Source organism: Somniosus microcephalus, chromosome 4, assembly GCF_052327205.1.
Source record: "Somniosus microcephalus isolate GS21.2 chromosome 4, FLI_Smic_1.0, whole genome shotgun sequence".
Classification (NCBI taxonomy): Eukaryota; Metazoa; Chordata; class Chondrichthyes; order Squaliformes; family Somniosidae; genus Somniosus; species Somniosus microcephalus.
This window is the reverse complement of record NC_140990.1, coordinates 14,293,968-14,312,774: the sequence shown is the minus strand read 5'-3', so window position 1 is coordinate 14,312,774 and position 18,807 is coordinate 14,293,968. Positions and strand designations below refer to the sequence as shown.

Here is an 18,807-nt window from a genome sequence, read left to right as displayed (position 1 = left end):
GTGCTGTACCTGCCCTGGGAGTGTTTGATGGGTCAGTGTAGAGGGAGCTTTACTCTGTACCTAACCCGCGCTGTACCTGCCCTGGGAGTGTTTCACGGAGACAGTGTATAGGGAGCTTTACTGTGTATCTAACCCGTGCTGTACCTGCCCTGGGAGTGTTTCACAGGGACAGTGTAGAGGGAGCTTTACTTTATATCTAACCTGTGCTGTACCTGCCCGGGGAGTGTTTGATGGGACAGTGTAGAGGGAGCTTTACTCTGTAACTAATCCGCGCTGTACCTGCCCTGGGAATGTTTGATGGGACAGAGTGGAGGGAGCTTTACTCTGTATCTAACCCGTGCTGCACCTATCCTGGGTGTGTTTGATGGGACAGTGTAGAGGAAGCTTTACTCTGTATCTAACCCGTGCTGTACCTGCCCTGGGAGTGTTTGATGGGACCGTGTAGAGGGAGCTTTACTCTGTCTCTAACCCGTGCTGTACCTGCCCTGGGTGTGTTTGATGGGCCAGTGTAGAGGGAGCTATACTCTGTATCTAACCTGTGCTGTACCTGCCCTGGGAGGGTTTGATGGGACAGTGTAGAGGGAGCTTTACTCTGTATCTAACCCGTGCTGTACCTGCCCTGGGTGTGTTTGATGGGCCAGTGTAGAGGGAGCTTTACTCTGTATCTAACCCGTGCTGTACCTGCCCTGGGAGTGTTTGATGGGACAGTGTAGAGGGAGCTTTACTCTGTATCTAACCCATGCTGTACGTATCCTGGGAGTGTTTGATGGGACAGTGTAGAGGGAGCTTTACTCTGTATCTAACCCGTGCTGTACCTGCCCTGGGAGTGTTTGATGGGACAGTGTAGAGGGAGCTTTACTCTGTATCTAACCCGTGCTGTACCTGCCCTGGGTGTGTTTGATGGGCCAGTGTAGAGGGAGCTTTACTCTGTATCTAACCCGTGCTGTACCTGCCCTGGGAGTGTTTGATGGGACAGTGCAGAGGGAGCTTTACTCTGTATCTAACCCATGCTGTACGTATCCTGGGAGTGTTTGATGGGACAGTGTAGAGGGAGCTTTACTCTGTATCTAACCCGTGCTGTACCTACCCTGGTAATGTATGATGGGACAGTGCAGAGGGAGCTTTACTCTGTATCTAACCCGTGCTGTACCTGCCCTGGGAGTGTTTGAAGGGACAGTGTAGAGGGAGCTTTACTCTGTACCTAACCTGTGCTGCACCTGCCCTGGGAGTGTTTGATGGGACAGTGCAGAGGGAGCTTTACTCTATATCTAACCCGTGCTGTACCTGCCCTGGGAGTGTTTGATGGGACAGTGTAGAGGGAGCTCTACTCTGTATCTAACCCGTGCTGTACCTGCCCTCGAAGTGTTTGATGGGACAGGATGGAGGGAGCTTTACTCTGCATCTAACCCGTGCTGTACGTGCCCTGGGAGTGTTTGATGGGACAGTGTAGAGGGAGCTTTACTCTGTATCTAACCCGTGCTGTACCTGCCCTGGGAGTGTTTGATGGGTCACTGTAGTGGGAGCTTTACTCTGTATCTAATCCGTGCTGTACCTGCCCTGGGGGTGTTTGATGGGAAAGTGTAGAGGGAGCTTTACTCTGTATCTAACCCGCGCTGTACCTGCCCTGGGTGTGTTTCACGGGGACAGTGTAGAGGGAGCTTTACTCTGTATCTAACCCGTGCTGTACTTGCCCTGGGAGTGTTTGATGGGACAGTGTAGAGGGAGCTTTACTCTGTACCTAACTCGTGCTGTACCTGCCCTGGGAGTGTTTGATGGGACAGTGTAGAAGCAGCTTTACTCTGTATCTAACCCGTGCTTTACCTGCCCTGGGAGTGTTTGATGAGACAGTGTAGAGGCAGCTTTACTCTGTATCTAACCCATGCAGTACCTGCCCTGGGAGTGTTTGATGGGTCAGTGTCGTGGGAGCTTTACTCCGTATCTAACCCGTGCTGTACCTGCCCTGGGGGTGTTTCACGGGGACAGTGTAGAGGGAGCTTTACTCTGTATCTAACCCATGCTGTACCTGCCCTGGGAGTGTTTGATGGGACAGTGTAGAGGCAGCTTTACTCTGTATATAACCCATGCTGTCCCTGCCCTTGGAGTGTTTGATGGGTCAGTGCAGAGGGAGCTTTACTCTGTATCTAACCCGTGCTGTACCTGCGCGGGGAGCATTTGATGGGACAGTGTAGAGGGAGCTTTACTCTGTATCTAAAGCGTGCTGTAGCTGCCCTGGGAGTGTTTGATGGGACAGTGCACAGGGAGCTTTACTCTGTATCTAACCCGTGCTGTAGCTGCCCTGGGAGTGTTTGATGGGTCAGTGTAGTGGGAGCTTTACTCTGTATCTAACCCGTGCTGTACCTGCCCTGGGAGTGTTTGATGGGACAGTGTAGAGGCAGCTTTACTCTGTATATAACCTATGCTGTTCCTGCCCTGGGACTGTTTGATGGGTCAGTGCAGAGGGAGCTTTACGCTGTATCTAACCCGGTCAGTACCTGCCCGGGGAGTATTTGATGGGACAGTGTAGAGGAAGCTTTACTCTGTACCTAACCCGTGCTGTACCTGCCCTGGGAGTGTTTCATGGGAAAGTGTAGAGGGAGCTTTACTCTGTATCTAACCCGTGCTGTACCTGCCCTGGGGGTGTTTGATGGGAAAGTGTAGAGGCAGCTTTACTCTGTATCTAACCCGCGCCGTACCTGCCCTGGGTGTGTTTCACGGGGACAGTGTAGAGGGAGCTTTACTCTGTATCTAACCCGTGCTTTACCTGCCCTGGGAGTGTTTCACGGGGACAGTGTAGAGGGAGCTTTACTCTGTATCTAACCCGTGCTGTACCTGCCCCGGGAGTGTTTGATGGGACAGGATGGAGGGAGCTTTACTCTGTATCTAACCCGTGCTGTACCTGCCCTGGGAGTGTTTGATGCGACAGTGTAGAGGGAGCTTTACTCTGTACCTAACCCATGCTGTACCTGCCCTGGGAGTGTTTGATGGGACAATGTAGAGGGAGCTTTACTCTGTATCTAACCCATGCTGTACCTGCCCTGGGAGTGTTTGATGGGACAGTGTAGAGGGAGCTTTACTCTGTATCTAACCCGTGCTGTACCTGCCCTGGGAGTGTTTGATGGGACAGTGTAGAGGGAGCTTTACTCTGTATCTAACCCATGCTGTACCTGCCCGGGGAGTGTTTGATGGGACAGTGTAGAGGGAGATTTACACTGTAACTAACCCGTGCTGTACCTGCCCTGGGAGTGTTTGATGGGACAGTGTAGAGGGAGATTTACTCGGTATCTAACCCCTTGCTGTACCTGCCCTGGGAGTGTTTGATGGGACTGTGTAGAGGGAGCTTTACTCTGTATGTAACCTGTACTGTACCTGCCCTGGGAGTGTTTGACGGGGACAGTGTAGAGGAAGCTTCACCCTGTATCTAACCCGTGCTGTAGCTGCCCTGGGAGTGTTTTACGAGGAGAGTGTAGAGGGAGCTTTACTCTGTATCTAACCGCGCTGTACCTGCCCTGGGAGTGTTTCACGGGGACAGTGCAGAGGGAGCTTTACTCTGTATCTTACCCGTGCTGTAGTTGCCCTGGGAGTGTTTCACGGGGACAATGTAGCGGGAGCTTTACTCTGTATCTAACCCGTGCTGTAGCTGCCCTGGGAGTGTTTCACAGGGACAGTGTAGAGGGAGCTTTACTTTATATCTAACCCGTGCTGTACCTGCCCGGGGAGTGTTTGATGGGACAGTGCAGAGGGAGCTTTACTCTGTATCTAGCCCTTTGCTGTACCTGCCCTGGGAGTGTTTGATGGGACCGTGTGGAGGGAGCTTTACTCTGTATCTAACCCGTGCTGTACCTGCCCTGGGAGTGTTTGATGGGAAAGTGTAGAGGGAGCTTTACTCTGTTTCCAACACCTGCTGTACCTGCCCTGGGAGTGTTTGATGGGACAGTGTAGAGGGAGCTTTACTCTGTAGCTAACCCATGCTGTACCTGCCCTGGGAGTGTTTGATGGGACAGTGTAGAGTTAGCTTCACTCTGTATCTAACCCGTGTTGTACCTGCCCTGGGAGTGTTTGATGGGACAGTGTAGAGTTAGCTTCACTCTGTATCTAACCCGTGCTGTACCTGCCCTGGGAATGTTTGATGGGACAGTGTAGAGAGAGGTTTACTCTGTATCTAACCTGTTCTGTACCTGCCGTGGGAGTGTTTGATGGGACAGTGTAGAGGGAGCTTTACTCTGTATCTAACCCGTGCTGTACCTGCCCTGGGAGTGCTTGATGGGACAGTGCAGAGGGTGCTTTACTCTGTATCTAACACGTGCTGTACCTGCCCTGGGAGTGTTTGATGGGTCAGTGTAGAGGGAGCTTTACTCTGTATCTAACCCGTGCTGTACCTGCCCTGGGAGTGTTTGATGGGTCAGTGTAGAGGGAGCTTTACTCTGTATCTAACCCATGCTCTACGTGTCCTGGGAGTGTTTGATGGGACAGTGTAGAGGCAGCTTTACTCTGTATATAACCCATGCTGTTCCTGCCCTGGTACTGTTTGATGGGTCAGTGCAGAGGGAGCTTTACTCTGTATCTAACCCGTGCTGTACCTGCCCTGGGTGTGTTTGATGGGCCAGTGTAGAGGGAGCTTTACTCTGTATCTAACCCGTGCTGTACCTGCCCTGGGAGTGTTTGATGGGACAGTGTAGAGGGAGCTTTACTCTGTATCTAACCCATGCTGTACGTATCCTGGGAGTGTTTGATGGGACAGTGTAGAGGGAGCTTTACTCTGTATCTAACCCGTGCTGTACCTGCCCTGGGAGTGTTTGATGGGACAGTGTAGAGGGAGCTTTACTCTGTATCTAACCCGTGCTGTACCTGCCCTGGGTGTGTTTGATGGGCCAGTGTAGAGGGAGCTTTACTCTGTATCTAACCCGTGCTGTACCTGCCCTGGGAGTGTTTGATGGGACAGTGCAGAGGGAGCTTTACTCTGTATCTAACCCATGCTGTACGTATCCTGGGAGTGTTTGATGGGACAGTGTAGAGGGAGCTTTACTCTGTATCTAACCCGTGCTGTACCTACCCTGGTAATGTATGATGGGACAGTGCAGAGGGAGCTTTACTCTGTATCTAACCCGTGCTGTACCTGCCCTGGGAGTGTTTGAAGGGACAGTGTAGAGGGAGCTTTACTCTGTACCTAACCTGTGCTGCACCTGCCCTGGGAGTGTTTGATGGGACAGTGCAGAGGGAGCTTTACTCTATATCTAACCCGTGCTGTACCTGCCCTGGGAGTGTTTGATGGGACAGTGTAGAGGGAGCTCTACTCTGTATCTAACCCGTGCTGTACCTGCCCTCGAAGTGTTTGATGGGACAGGATGGAGGGAGCTTTACTCTGCATCTAACCCGTGCTGTACGTGCCCTGGGAGTGTTTGATGGGACAGTGTAGAGGGAGCTTTACTCTGTATCTAACCCGTGCTGTACCTGCCCTGGGAGTGTTTGATGGGTCACTGTAGTGGGAGCTTTACTCTGTATCTAATCCGTGCTGTACCTGCCCTGGGGGTGTTTGATGGGAAAGTGTAGAGGGAGCTTTACTCTGGATCTAACCCGCGCTGTACCTGCCCTGGGTGTGTTTCACGGGGACAGTGTAGAGGGAGCTTTACTCTGTATCTAACCCGTGCTGTACTTGCCCTGGGAGTGCTTGATGGGACAGTGTAGAGGGAGCTTTACTCTGTATCTGACCCGTGCTGTACCTGCCTTGGGAGTGTTTGATGGGACAGTGTAGAGGGAGCTTTACTCTGTATCTAACCCGTGCTGTACCTGCCCTGGGAGTGTTTGATGGGACAGTGTAGAGGCAGCTTTACTCTGTATCTAACCCGTGCTGTACCTGCCCTCGAAGTGTTTGATGGGACAGGATGGAGGGAGCTTTACTCTGTATCTAACCTGTGCTGTACCTGCCCTGGGAGTATTTGATGGGACAGTGTAGAGGGAGCTTTATTCTGTATCTAACCCGTGCTGTACCTGCCCTGGGAGTGTTTGATGGGACAGTGTAGAGACAGCTTTACTCTGTATCTAACCCGTGCTGTACCTGCCCTCGAAGTGTTTGATGGGACAGGATGGAGGGAGCTTTACTCTGTATCTAACCCGTGCTGTACCTGCCCTGGGAGTGTTTGATGGGACAGTGTAGAGGGAGCTTTACTCTATATCTAACCCATGCTGTACCTGCCCTGGGAGTGTTTGATGGGACAGTGTAGAGTGAGCATTACTCTGTATCTAACCCGTGCTGTACCTGCCCTGGGAGTGTTTGATGGGTCAGTGTAGAGGGAGCTTTACTCTGTACCTAACCCGCGCTGTACCTGCCCTGGGAGTGTTTCACGGAGACAGTGTATAGGGAGCTTTACTGTGTATCTAACCCGTGCTGTACCTGCCCTGGGAGTGTTTCACAGGGACAGTGTAGAGGGAGCTTTACTTTATATCTAACCTGTGCTGTACCTGCCCGGGGAGTGTTTGATGGGACAGTGTAGAGGGAGCTTTACTCTGTAACTAATCCGCGCTGTACCTGCCCTGGGAATGTTTGATGGGACAGAGTGGAGGGAGCTTTACTCTGTATCTAACCCGTGCTGCACCTATCCTGGGTGTGTTTGATGGGACAGTGTAGAGGAAGCTTTACTCTGTATCTAACCCGTGCTGTACCTGCCCTGGGAGTGTTTGATGGGACCGTGTAGAGGGAGCTTTACTCTGTCTCTAACCCGTGCTGTACCTGCCCTGGGTGTGTTTGATGGGCCAGTGTAGAGGGAGCTATACTCTGTATCTAACCTGTGCTGTACCTGCCCTGGGAGGGTTTGATGGGACAGTGTAGAGGGAGCTTTACTCTGTATCTAACCCGTGCTGTACCTGCCCTGGGTGTGTTTGATGGGCCAGTGTAGAGGGAGCTTTACTCTGTATCTAACCCGTGCTGTACCTGCCCTGGGAGTGTTTGATGGGACAGTGTATAGGGAGCTTTACTCTGTATCTAACCCATGCTGTACGTATCCTGGGAGTGTTTGATGGGACAGTGTAGAGGGAGCTTTACTCTGTATCTAACCCGTGCTGTACCTGCCCTGGGAGTGTTTGATGGGACAGTGTAGAGGGAGCTTTACTCTGTATCTAACCCGTGCTGTACCTGCCCTGGGTGTGTTTGATGGGCCAGTGTAGAGGGAGCTTTACTCTGTATCTAACCCGTGCTGTACCTGCCCTGGGAGTGTTTGATGGGACAGTGCAGAGGGAGCTTTACTCTGTATCTAACCCATGCTGTACGTATCCTGGGAGTGTTTGATGGGACAGTGTAGAGGGAGCTTTACTCTGTATCTAACCCGTGCTGTACCTACCCTGGTAATGTATGATGGGACAGTGCAGAGGGAGCTTTACTCTGTATCTAACCCGTGCTGTACCTGCCCTGGGAGTGTTTGAAGGGACAGTGTAGAGGGAGCTTTACTCTGTACCTAACCTGTGCTGCACCTGCCCTGGGAGTGTTTGATGGGACAGTGCAGAGGGAGCTTTACTCTATATCTAACCCGTGCTGTACCTGCCCTGGGAGTGTTTGATGGGACAGTGTAGAGGGAGCTCTACTCTGTATCTAACCCGTGCTGTACCTGCCCTCGAAGTGTTTGATGGGACAGGATGGAGGGAGCTTTACTCTGCATCTAACCCGTGCTGTACGTGCCCTGGGAGTGTTTGATGGGACAGTGTAGAGGGAGCTTTACTCTGTATCTAACCCGTGCTGTACCTGCCCTGGGAGTGTTTGATGGGTCACTGTAGTGGGAGCTTTACTCTGTATCTAATCCGTGCTGTACCTGCCCTGGGGGTGTTTGATGGGAAAGTGTAGAGGGAGCTTTACTCTGTATCTAACCCGCGCTGTACCTGCCCTGGGTGTGTTTCACGGGGACAGTGTAGAGGGAGCTTTACTCTGTATCTAACCCGTGCTGTACTTGCCCTGGGAGTGTTTGATGGGACAGTGTAGAGGGAGCTTTACTCTGTACCTAACTCGTGCTGTACCTGCCCTGGGAGTGTTTGATGGGACAGTGTAGAAGCAGCTTTACTCTGTATCTAACCCGTGCTTTACCTGCCCTGGGAGTGTTTGATGAGACAGTGTAGAGGCAGCTTTACTCTGTATCTAACCCATGCAGTACCTGCCCTGGGAGTGTTTGATGGGTCAGTGTCGTGGGAGCTTTACTCCGTATCTAACCCGTGCTGTACCTGCCCTGGGGGTGTTTCACGGGGACAGTGTAGAGGGAGCTTTACTCTGTATCTAACCCATGCTGTACCTGCCCTGGGAGTGTTTGATGGGACAGTGTAGAGGCAGCTTTACTCTGTATATAACCCATGCTGTCCCTGCCCTTGGAGTGTTTGATGGGTCAGTGCAGAGGGAGCTTTACTCTGTATCTAACCCGTGCTGTACCTGCGCGGGGAGCATTTGATGGGACAGTGTAGAGGGAGCTTTACTCTGTATCTAAAGCGTGCTGTAGCTGCCCTGGGAGTGTTTGATGGGACAGTGCACAGGGAGCTTTACTCTGTATCTAACCCGTGCTGTAGCTGCCCTGGGAGTGTTTGATGGGTCAGTGTAGTGGGAGCTTTACTCTGTATCTAACCCGTGCTGTACCTGCCCTGGGAGTGTTTGATGGGACAGTGTAGAGGCAGCTTTACTCTGTATATAACCTATGCTGTTCCTGCCCTGGGACTGTTTGATGGGTCAGTGCAGAGGGAGCTTTACGCTGTATCTAACCCGGTCAGTACCTGCCCGGGGAGTATTTGATGGGACAGTGTAGAGGAAGCTTTACTCTGTACCTAACCCGTGCTGTACCTGCCCTGGGAGTGTTTCATGGGAAAGTGTAGAGGGAGCTTTACTCTGTATCTAACCCGTGCTGTACCTGCCCTGGGGGTGTTTGATGGGAAAGTGTAGAGGCAGCTTTACTCTGTATCTAACCCGCGCCGTACCTGCCCTGGGTGTGTTTCACGGGGACAGTGTAGAGGGAGCTTTACTCTGTATCTAACCCGTGCTTTACCTGCCCTGGGAGTGTTTCACGGGGACAGTGTAGAGGGAGCTTTACTCTGTATCTAACCCGTGCTGTACCTGCCCCGGGAGTGTTTGATGGGACAGGATGGAGGGAGCTTTACTCTGTATCTAACCCGTGCTGTACCTGCCCTGGGAGTGTTTGATGCGACAGTGTAGAGGGAGCTTTACTCTGTACCTAACCCATGCTGTACCTGCCCTGGGAGTGTTTGATGGGACAATGTAGAGGGAGCTTTACTCTGTATCTAACCCATGCTGTACCTGCCCTGGGAGTGTTTGATGGGACAATGTAGAGGGAGCTTTACTCTGTATCTAACCCGTGCTGTACCTGCCCTGGGAGTGTTTGATGGGACAGTGTAGAGGGAGCTTTACTCTGTATCTAACCCATGCTGTACCTGCCCGGGGAGTGTTTGATGGGACAGTGTAGAGGGAGATTTACACTGTAACTAACCCGTGCTGTACCTGCCCTGGGAGTGTTTGATGGGACAGTGTAGAGGGAGATTTACTCGGTATCTAACCCCTTGCTGTACCTGCCCTGGGAGTGTTTGATGGGACTGTGTAGAGGGAGCTTTACTCTGTATGTAACCTGTACTGTACCTGCCCTGGGAGTGTTTGACGGGGACAGTGTAGAGGAAGCTTCACCCTGTATCTAACCCGTGCTGTAGCTGCCCTGGGAGTGTTTTACGAGGAGAGTGTAGAGGGAGCTTTACTCTGTATCTAACCGCGCTGTACCTGCCCTGGGAGTGTTTCACGGGGACAGTGCAGAGGGAGCTTTACTCTGTATCTTACCCGTGCTGTAGTTGCCCTGGGAGTGTTTCACGGGGACAATGTAGCGGGAGCTTTACTCTGTATCTAACCCGTGCTGTAGCTGCCCTGGGAGTGTTTCACAGGGACAGTGTAGAGGGAGCTTTACTTTATATCTAACCCGTGCTGTACCTGCCCGGGGAGTGTTTGATGGGACAGTGCAGAGGGAGCTTTACTCTGTATCTAGCCCTTTGCTGTACCTGCCCTGGGAGTGTTTGATGGGACCGTGTGGAGGGAGCTTTACTCTGTATCTAACCCGTGCTGTACCTGCCCTGGGAGTGTTTGATGGGAAAGTGTAGAGGGAGCTTTACTCTGTTTCCAACACCTGCTGTACCTGCCCTGGGAGTGTTTGATGGGACAGTGTAGAGGGAGCTTTACTCTGTAGCTAACCCATGCTGTACCTGCCCTGGGAGTGTTTGATGGGACAGTGTAGAGTTAGCTTCACTCTGTATCTAACCCGTGTTGTACCTGCCCTGGGAGTGTTTGATGGGACAGTGTAGAGTTAGCTTCACTCTGTATCTAACCCGTGCTGTACCTGCCCTGGGAATGTTTGATGGGACAGTGTAGAGAGAGGTTTACTCTGTATCTAACCTGTTCTGTACCTGCCGTGGGAGTGTTTGATGGGACAGTGTAGAGGGAGCTTTACTCTGTATCTAACCCGTGCTGTACCTGCCCTGGGAGTGCTTGATGGGACAGTGCAGAGGGTGCTTTACTCTGTATCTAACACGTGCTGTACCTGCCCTGGGAGTGTTTGATGGGTCAGTGTAGAGGGAGCTTTACTCTGTATCTAACCCGTGCTGTACCTGCCCTGGGAGTGTTTGATGGGTCAGTGTAGAGGGAGCTTTACTCTGTATCTAACCCATGCTCTACGTGTCCTGGGAGTGTTTGATGGGACAGTGTAGAGGCAGCTTTACTCTGTATATAACCCATGCTGTTCCTGCCCTGGTACTGTTTGATGGGTCAGTGCAGAGGGAGCTTTACTCTGTATCTAACCCGTGCTGTACCTGCCCTGGGTGTGTTTGATGGGCCAGTGTAGAGGGAGCTTTACTCTGTATCTAACCCGTGCTGTACCTGCCCTGGGAGTGTTTGATGGGACAGTGTAGAGGGAGCTTTACTCTGTATCTAACCCATGCTGTACGTATCCTGGGAGTGTTTGATGGGACAGTGTAGAGGGAGCTTTACTCTGTATCTAACCCGTGCTGTACCTGCCCTGGGAGTGTTTGATGGGACAGTGTAGAGGGAGCTTTACTCTGTATCTAACCCGTGCTGTACCTGCCCTGGGTGTGTTTGATGGGCCAGTGTAGAGGGAGCTTTACTCTGTATCTAACCCGTGCTGTACCTGCCCTGGGAGTGTTTGATGGGACAGTGCAGAGGGAGCTTTACTCTGTATCTAACCCATGCTGTACGTATCCTGGGAGTGTTTGATGGGACAGTGTAGAGGGAGCTTTACTCTGTATCTAACCCGTGCTGTACCTACCCTGGTAATGTATGATGGGACAGTGCAGAGGGAGCTTTACTCTGTATCTAACCCGTGCTGTACCTGCCCTGGGAGTGTTTGAAGGGACAGTGTAGAGGGAGCTTTACTCTGTACCTAACCTGTGCTGCACCTGCCCTGGGAGTGTTTGATGGGACAGTGCAGAGGGAGCTTTACTCTATATCTAACCCGTGCTGTACCTGCCCTGGGAGTGTTTGATGGGACAGTGTAGAGGGAGCTCTACTCTGTATCTAACCCGTGCTGTACCTGCCCTCGAAGTGTTTGATGGGACAGGATGGAGGGAGCTTTACTCTGCATCTAACCCGTGCTGTACGTGCCCTGGGAGTGTTTGATGGGACAGTGTAGAGGGAGCTTTACTCTGTATCTAACCCGTGCTGTACCTGCCCTGGGAGTGTTTGATGGGTCACTGTAGTGGGAGCTTTACTCTGTATCTAATCCGTGCTGTACCTGCCCTGGGGGTGTTTGATGGGAAAGTGTAGAGGGAGCTTTACTCTGTATCTAACCCGCGCTGTACCTGCCCTGGGTGTGTTTCACGGGGACAGTGTAGAGGGAGCTTTACTCTGTATCTAACCCGTGCTGTACTTGCCCTGGGAGTGTTTGATGGGACAGTGTAGAGGGAGCTTTACTCTGTACCTAACTCGTGCTGTACCTGCCCTGGGAGTGTTTGATGGGACAGTGTAGAAGCAGCTTTACTCTGTATCTAACCCGTGCTTTACCTGCCCTGGGAGTGTTTGATGAGACAGTGTAGAGGCAGCTTTACTCTGTATCTAACCCATGCAGTACCTGCCCTGGGAGTGTTTGATGGGTCAGTGTCGTGGGAGCTTTACACCGTATCTAACCCGTGCTGTACCTGCCCTGGGGGTGTTTCACGGGGACAGTGTAGAGGGAGCTTTACTCTGTATCTAACCCATGCTGTACCTGCCCTGGGAGTGTTTGATGGGACAGTGTAGAGGCAGCTTTACTCTGTATATAACCCATGCTGTCCCTGCCCTGGGAGTGTTTGATGGGTCAGTGCAGAGGGAGCTTTACTCTGTATCTAACCCGTGCTGTACCTGCGCGGGGAGCATTTGATGGGACAGTGTAGAGGGAGCTTTACTCTGTATCTAAAGCGTGCTGTAGCTGCCCTGGGAGTGTTTGATGGGACAGTGCACAGGGAGCTTTACTCTGTATCTAACCCGTGCTGTAGCTGCCCTGGGAGTGTTTGATGGGTCAGTGTAGTGGGAGCTTTACTCTGTATCTAACCCGTGCTATACCTGCCCTGGGAGTGTTTGATGGGACAGTGTAGAGGCAGCTTTACTCTGTATATAACCTATGCTGTTCCTGCCCTGGGACTGTTTGATGGGTCAGTGCAGAGGGAGCTTTACGCTGTATCTAACCCGGTCAGTACCTGCCCGGGGAGTATTTGATGGGACAGTGTAGAGGAAGCTTTACTCTGTACCTAACCCGTGCTGTACCTGCCCTGGGAGTGTTTCATGGGAAAGTGTAGAGGGAGCTTTACTCTGTATCTAACCCGTGCTGTACCTGCCCTGGGGGTGTTTGATGGGAAAGTGTAGAGGCAGCTTTACTCTGTATCTAACCCGCGCCGTACCTGCCCTGGGTGTGTTTCACGGGGACAGTGTAGAGGGAGCTTTACTCTGTATCTAACCCGTGCTTTACCTGCCCTGGGAGTGTTTCACGGGGACAGTGTAGAGGGAGCTTTACTCTGTATCTAACCCGTGCTGTACCTGCCCCGGGAGTGTTTGATGGGACAGGATGGAGGGAGCTTTACTCTGTATCTAACCCGTGCTGTACCTGCCCTGGGAGTGTTTGATGCGACAGTGTAGAGGGAGCTTTACTCTGTACCTAACCCATGCTGTACCTGCCCTGGGAGTGTTTGATGGGACAATGTAGAGGGAGCTTTACTCTGTATCTAACCCATGCTGTACCTGCCCTGGGAGTGTTTGATGGGACAGTGTAGAGGGAGCTTTACTCTGTATCTAACCCGTGCTGTACCTGCCCTGGGAGTGTTTGATGGGACAGTGTAGAGGGAGCTTTACTCTGTATCTAACCCATGCTGTACCTGCCCGGGGAGTGTTTGATGGGACAGTGTAGAGGGAGATTTACACTGTAACTAACCCGTGCTGTACCTGCCCTGGGAGTGTTTGATGGGACAGTGTAGAGGGAGATTTACTCGGTATCTAACCCCTTGCTGTACCTGCCCTGGGAGTGTTTGATGGGACTGTGTAGAGGGAGCTTTACTCTGTATGTAACCTGTACTGTACCTGCCCTGGGAGTGTTTGACGGGGACAGTGTAGAGGAAGCTTCACCCTGTATCTAACCCGTGCTGTAGCTGCCCTGGGAGTGTTTTACGAGGAGAGTGTAGAGGGAGCTTTACTCTGTATCTAACCGCGCTGTACCTGCCCTGGGAGTGTTTCACGGGGACAGTGCAGAGGGAGCTTTACTCTGTATCTTACCCGTGCTGTAGTTGCCCTGGGAGTGTTTCACGGGGACAATGTAGCGGGAGCTTTACTCTGTATCTAACCCGTGCTGTAGCTGCCCTGGGAGTGTTTCACAGGGACAGTGTAGAGGGAGCTTTACTTTATATCTAACCCGTGCTGTACCTGCCCGGGGAGTGTTTGATGGGACAGTGCAGAGGGAGCTTTACTCTGTATCTAGCCCTTTGCTGTACCTGCCCTGGGAGTGTTTGATGGGACCGTGTGGAGGGAGCTTTACTCTGTATCTAACCCGTGCTGTACCTGCCCTGGGAGTGTTTGATGGGAAAGTGTAGAGGGAGCTTTACTCTGTTTCCAACACCTGCTGTACCTGCCCTGGGAGTGTTTGATGGGACAGTGTAGAGGGAGCTTTACTCTGTAGCTAACCCATGCTGTACCTGCCCTGGGAGTGTTTGATGGGACAGTGTAGAGTTAGCTTCACTCTGTATCTAACCCATGTTGTACCTGCCCTGGGAGTGTTTGATGGGACAGTGTAGAGTTAGCTTCACTCTGTATCTAACCTGTGCTGTACCTGCCCTGGGAATGTTTGATGGGACAGTGTAGAGAGAGGTTTACTCTGTATCTAACCTGTTCTGTACCTGCCGTGGGAGTGTTTGATGGGACAGTGTAGAGGGAGCTTTACTCTGTATCTAACCCGTGCTGTACCTGCCCTGGGAGTGCTTGATGGGACAGTGCAGAGGGTGCTTTACTCTGTATCTAACACGTGCTGTACCTGCCCTGGGAGTGTTTGATGGGTCAGTGTAGAGGGAGCTTTACTCTGTATCTAACCCGTGCTGTACCTGCCCTGGGAGTGTTTGATGGGTCAGTGTAGAGGGAGCTTTACTCTGTATCTAACCCATGCTCTACGTGTCCTGGGAGTGTTTGATGGGACAGTGTAGAGGCAGCTTTACTCTGTATATAACCCATGCTGTTCCTGCCCTGGTACTGTTTGATGGGTCAGTGCAGAGGGAGCTTTACTCTGTATCTAACCCGGTCAGTACCTGCCCGGGGAGTATTTGATGGGACAGTGTAAAGGAAGCTTTACTCTGTACCTAACCCGTGCTGTACCTGCCCTGGGAGTGTTTGATGGGACAGTGTAGAGGGAGCTTTACTCTGTATCTAACCCGTGCTGTACCTGCCCTGGGAGTGTTTGATGGGACAGCGTAGAGGGAGCTTTTCTCTGTACCTAACCCGTGCTTTACCTGCCCTGGGAGTGTTTCACGGGGACAGTGTAGAGGGAGCTTTACTCTGTATCTAACCCATGCTGTACCTGCCCCGGGAGTGTTTGATGGGACAGGATGGAGGGAGCTTTACTCTGTATCTAACCCGTGCTGTCCCTGCCCTGGGAGTGTTTGATGGGACAGTGTAGAGGGAGCTTTACTCTGTATCTAACCCGTGCTGTACCTGCCCTGAGAGTGTTTGATGGGACAGTGTAGAGGGAGCTTTACTCTGTATCTAACCCGTGCTTTACCTGCCCTGGGAGTGTTTGATGAGACAGTGTAGAGGCAGCTTTACTCTGTATCTAACCCATGCAGTACCTGCCCTGGGAGTGTTTGATGGGTCAGTGTCGTGGGAGCTTTACTCCGTATCTAACCCGTGCTGTACCTGCCCTGGGGGTGTTTCACGGGGACAGTGTAGAGGGAGCTTTACTCTGTATCTAACCCATGCTGTACCTGCCCTGGGAGTGTTTGATGGGACAGTGTAGAGGCAGCTTTACTCTGTATATAACCCATGCTGTCCCTGCCCTGGGAGTGTTTGATGGGTCAGTGCAGAGGGAGCTTTACTCTGTATCTAACCCGTGCTGTACCTGCCCGGGGAGCATTTGATGGGACAGTGTAGAGGGAGCTTTACTCTGTATCTAAAGCGTGCTGTAGCTGCCCTGGGAGTGTTTGATGGGACAGTGCACAGGGAGCTTTACTCTGTATCTAACCCGTGCTGTAGCTGCCCTGGGAGTGTTTGATGGGTCAGTGTAGTGGGAGCTTTACTCTGTATCTAATCCGTGCTGTACCTGCCCTGGGAGTGTTTGATGGGACAGTGTAGAGGCAGCTTTACTCTGTATTTAACCTATGCTGTTCCTGCCCTGGGACTGTTTGATGGGTCAGTGCAGAGGGAGCTTTACGCTGTATCTAACCCGGTCAGTACCTGCCCGGGGAGTATTTGATGGGACAGTGTAGAGGAAGCTTTACTCTGTACCTAACCCGTGCTGTACCTGCCCTGGGAGTGTTTCATGGGAAAGTGTAGAGGGAGCTTTACTCTGTATCTAACCCGTGCTGTACCTGCCCTGGGGGTGTTTGATGGGAAAGTGTAGAGGCAGCTTTACTCTGTATCTAACCCGCGCCGTACCTGCCCTGGGTGTGTTTCACGGGGACAGTGTAGAGGGAGCTTTACTCTGTATCTAACCCGTGCTTTACCTGCCCTGGGAGTGTTTCACGGGGACAGTGTAGAGGGAGCTTTACTCTGTATCTAACCCGTGCTGTACCTGCCCCGGGAGTGTTTGATGGGACAGGATGGAGGGAGCTTTACTCTGTATCTAACCCGTGCTGTACCTGCCCTGGGAGTGTTTGATGCGACAGTGTAGAGGGAGCTTTACTCTGTACCTAACCCATGCTGTACCTGCCCTGGGAGTGTTTGATGGGACAATGTAGAGGGAGCTTTACTCTGTATCTAACCCATGCTGTACCTGCCCTGGGAGTGTTTGATGGGACAGTGTAGAGGGAGCTTTACTCTGTATCTAACCCGTGCTGTACCTGCCCTGGGAGTGTTTGATGGGACAGTGTAGAGGGAGCTTTACTCTGTATCTAACCCATGCTGTACCTGCCCGGGGAGTGTTTGATGGGACAGTGTAGAGGGAGATTTACACTGTAACTAACCCGTGCTGTACCTGCCCTGGGAGTGTTTGATGGGACAGTGTAGAGGGAGATTTACTCGGTATCTAACCCCTTGCTGTACCTGCCCTGGGAGTGTTTGATGGGACTGTGTAGAGGGAGCTTTACTCTGTATGTAACCTGTACTGTACCTGCCCTGGGAGTGTTTGACGGGGACAGTGTAGAGGAAGCTTCACCCTGTATCTAACCCGTGCTGTAGCTGCCCTGGGAGTGTTTTACGAGGAGAGTGTAGAGGGAGCTTTACTCTGTATCTAACCGCGCTGTACCTGCCCTGGGAGTGTTTCACGGGGACAGTGCAGAGGGAGCTTTACTCTGTATCTTACCCGTGCTGTAGTTGCCCTGGGAGTGTTTCACGGGGACAATGTAGCGGGAGCTTTACTCTGTATCTAACCCGTGCTGTAGCTGCCCTGGGAGTGTTTCACAGGGACAGTGTAGAGGGAGCTTTACTTTATATCTAACCCGTGCTGTACCTGCCCGGGGAGTGTTTGATGGGACAGTGCAGAGGGAGCTTTACTCTGTATCTAGCCCTTTGCTGTACCTGCCCTGGGAGTGTTTGATGGGACCGTGTGGAGGGAGCTTTACTCTGTATCTAACCCGTGCTGTACCTGCCCTGGGAGTGTTTGATGGGAAAGTGTAGAGGGAGCTTTACTCTGTTTCCAACACCTGCTGTACCTGCCCTGGGAGTGTTTGATGGGACAGTGTAGAGGGAGCTTTACTCTGTAGCTAACCCATGCTGTACCTGCCCTGGGAGTGTTTGATGGGACAGTGTAGAGTTAGCTTCACTCTGTATCTAACCCGTGTTGTACCTGCCCTGGGAGTGTTTGATGGGACAGTGTAGAGTTAGCTTCACTCTGTATCTAACCCGTGCTGTACCTGCCCTGGGAATGTTTGATGGGACAGTGTAGAGAGAGGTTTACTCTGTATCTAACCTGTTCTGTACCTGCCGTGGGAGTGTTTGATGGGACAGTGTAGAGGGAGCTTTACTCTGTATCTAACCCGTGCTGTACCTGCCCTGGGAGTGCTTGATGGGACAGTGCAGAGGGTGCTTTACTCTGTATCTAACACGTGCTGTACCTGCCCTGGGAGTGTTTGATGGGTCAGTGTAGAGGGAGCTTTACTCTGTATCTAACCCGTGCTGTACCTGCCCTGGGAGTGTTTGATGGGTCAGTGTAGAGGGAGCTTTACTCTGTATCTAACCCATGCTCTACGTGTCCTGGGAGTGTTTGATGGGACAGTGTAGAGGCAGCTTTACTCTGTATATAACCCATGCTGTTCCTGCCCTGGTACTGTTTGATGGGTCAGTGCAGAGGGAGCTTTACTCTGTATCTAACCCGGTCAGTACCTGCCCGGGGAGTATTTGATGGGACAGTGTAAAGGAAGCTTTACTCTGTACCTAACCCGTGCTGTAACTGCCCTGGGAGTGTTTGATGGGACAGTGTAGAGGGAGCTTTACTCTGTATCTAACCCGTGCTGTACCTGCCCCGGGAGTGTTTGATGGGACAGGATGGAGGGAGCTTTACTCTGTATCTAACCCGTGCTGTCCCTGCCCTGGGAGTGTTTGATGGGACAGTGTAGAGGGAGCTTTACTCTGTATCTAACCCGTGCTGTACCTGCCCTGAGAGTGTTTGATGGGACAGTGTAGAGGGAGCTTTACTCTGTATCTAACCCGTGCTGTCCCTGCCCTGGGAGTGTTTGATGGGACAGTGTAGAGGGAGCTTTACTCTGCACCTAACCCATGCTGTACCTGCCCTGGGAGTGTTTGATGGGACAGTGTAGAGGGAGCTTTACTCTGTATCTAACCCATGCTGTACCTGCCCTGGGACTGTTTGATGGGACAGTGTAGAGGGAGCTTTACTCTGTATCTAACCCATGCTGTACCTGCCCGGGGAGCGTTTGATGGGACAGTGTAGAGGGAGATTTACTCTGTAACTAACCCGTGCTGTACCTGCCCTGGGCGTGTTTGATGGGACAGTGTAGAGGGAGATTTACTCTGTATCTAACCCCTTGCTGTACCTGCCCTGGGAGTGTTTGATGGGACTGTGTAGAGGGAGCTTTACTCTGTATGTAACCTTTACTGTACCTGCCCTGGGAGTGTTTCACGGGGGCTGTGTAGAGGATGCTTTACCCTGTATCTAACCC

The 18,807-nt window shown here is 52.1% G+C and overlaps 1 protein-coding gene across 3 annotated transcripts in view; it reads right to left on the bottom strand.

The window, feature by feature from the left end:
* The window catches only part of LOC147118328 (AP-1 complex subunit gamma-1-like), a 181,260-nt gene that overhangs the window by 151,726 nt on the left and 10,727 nt on the right, over nucleotides 1–18,807 (bottom strand). The gene's annotated exons all lie outside the window — the stretch shown is intronic.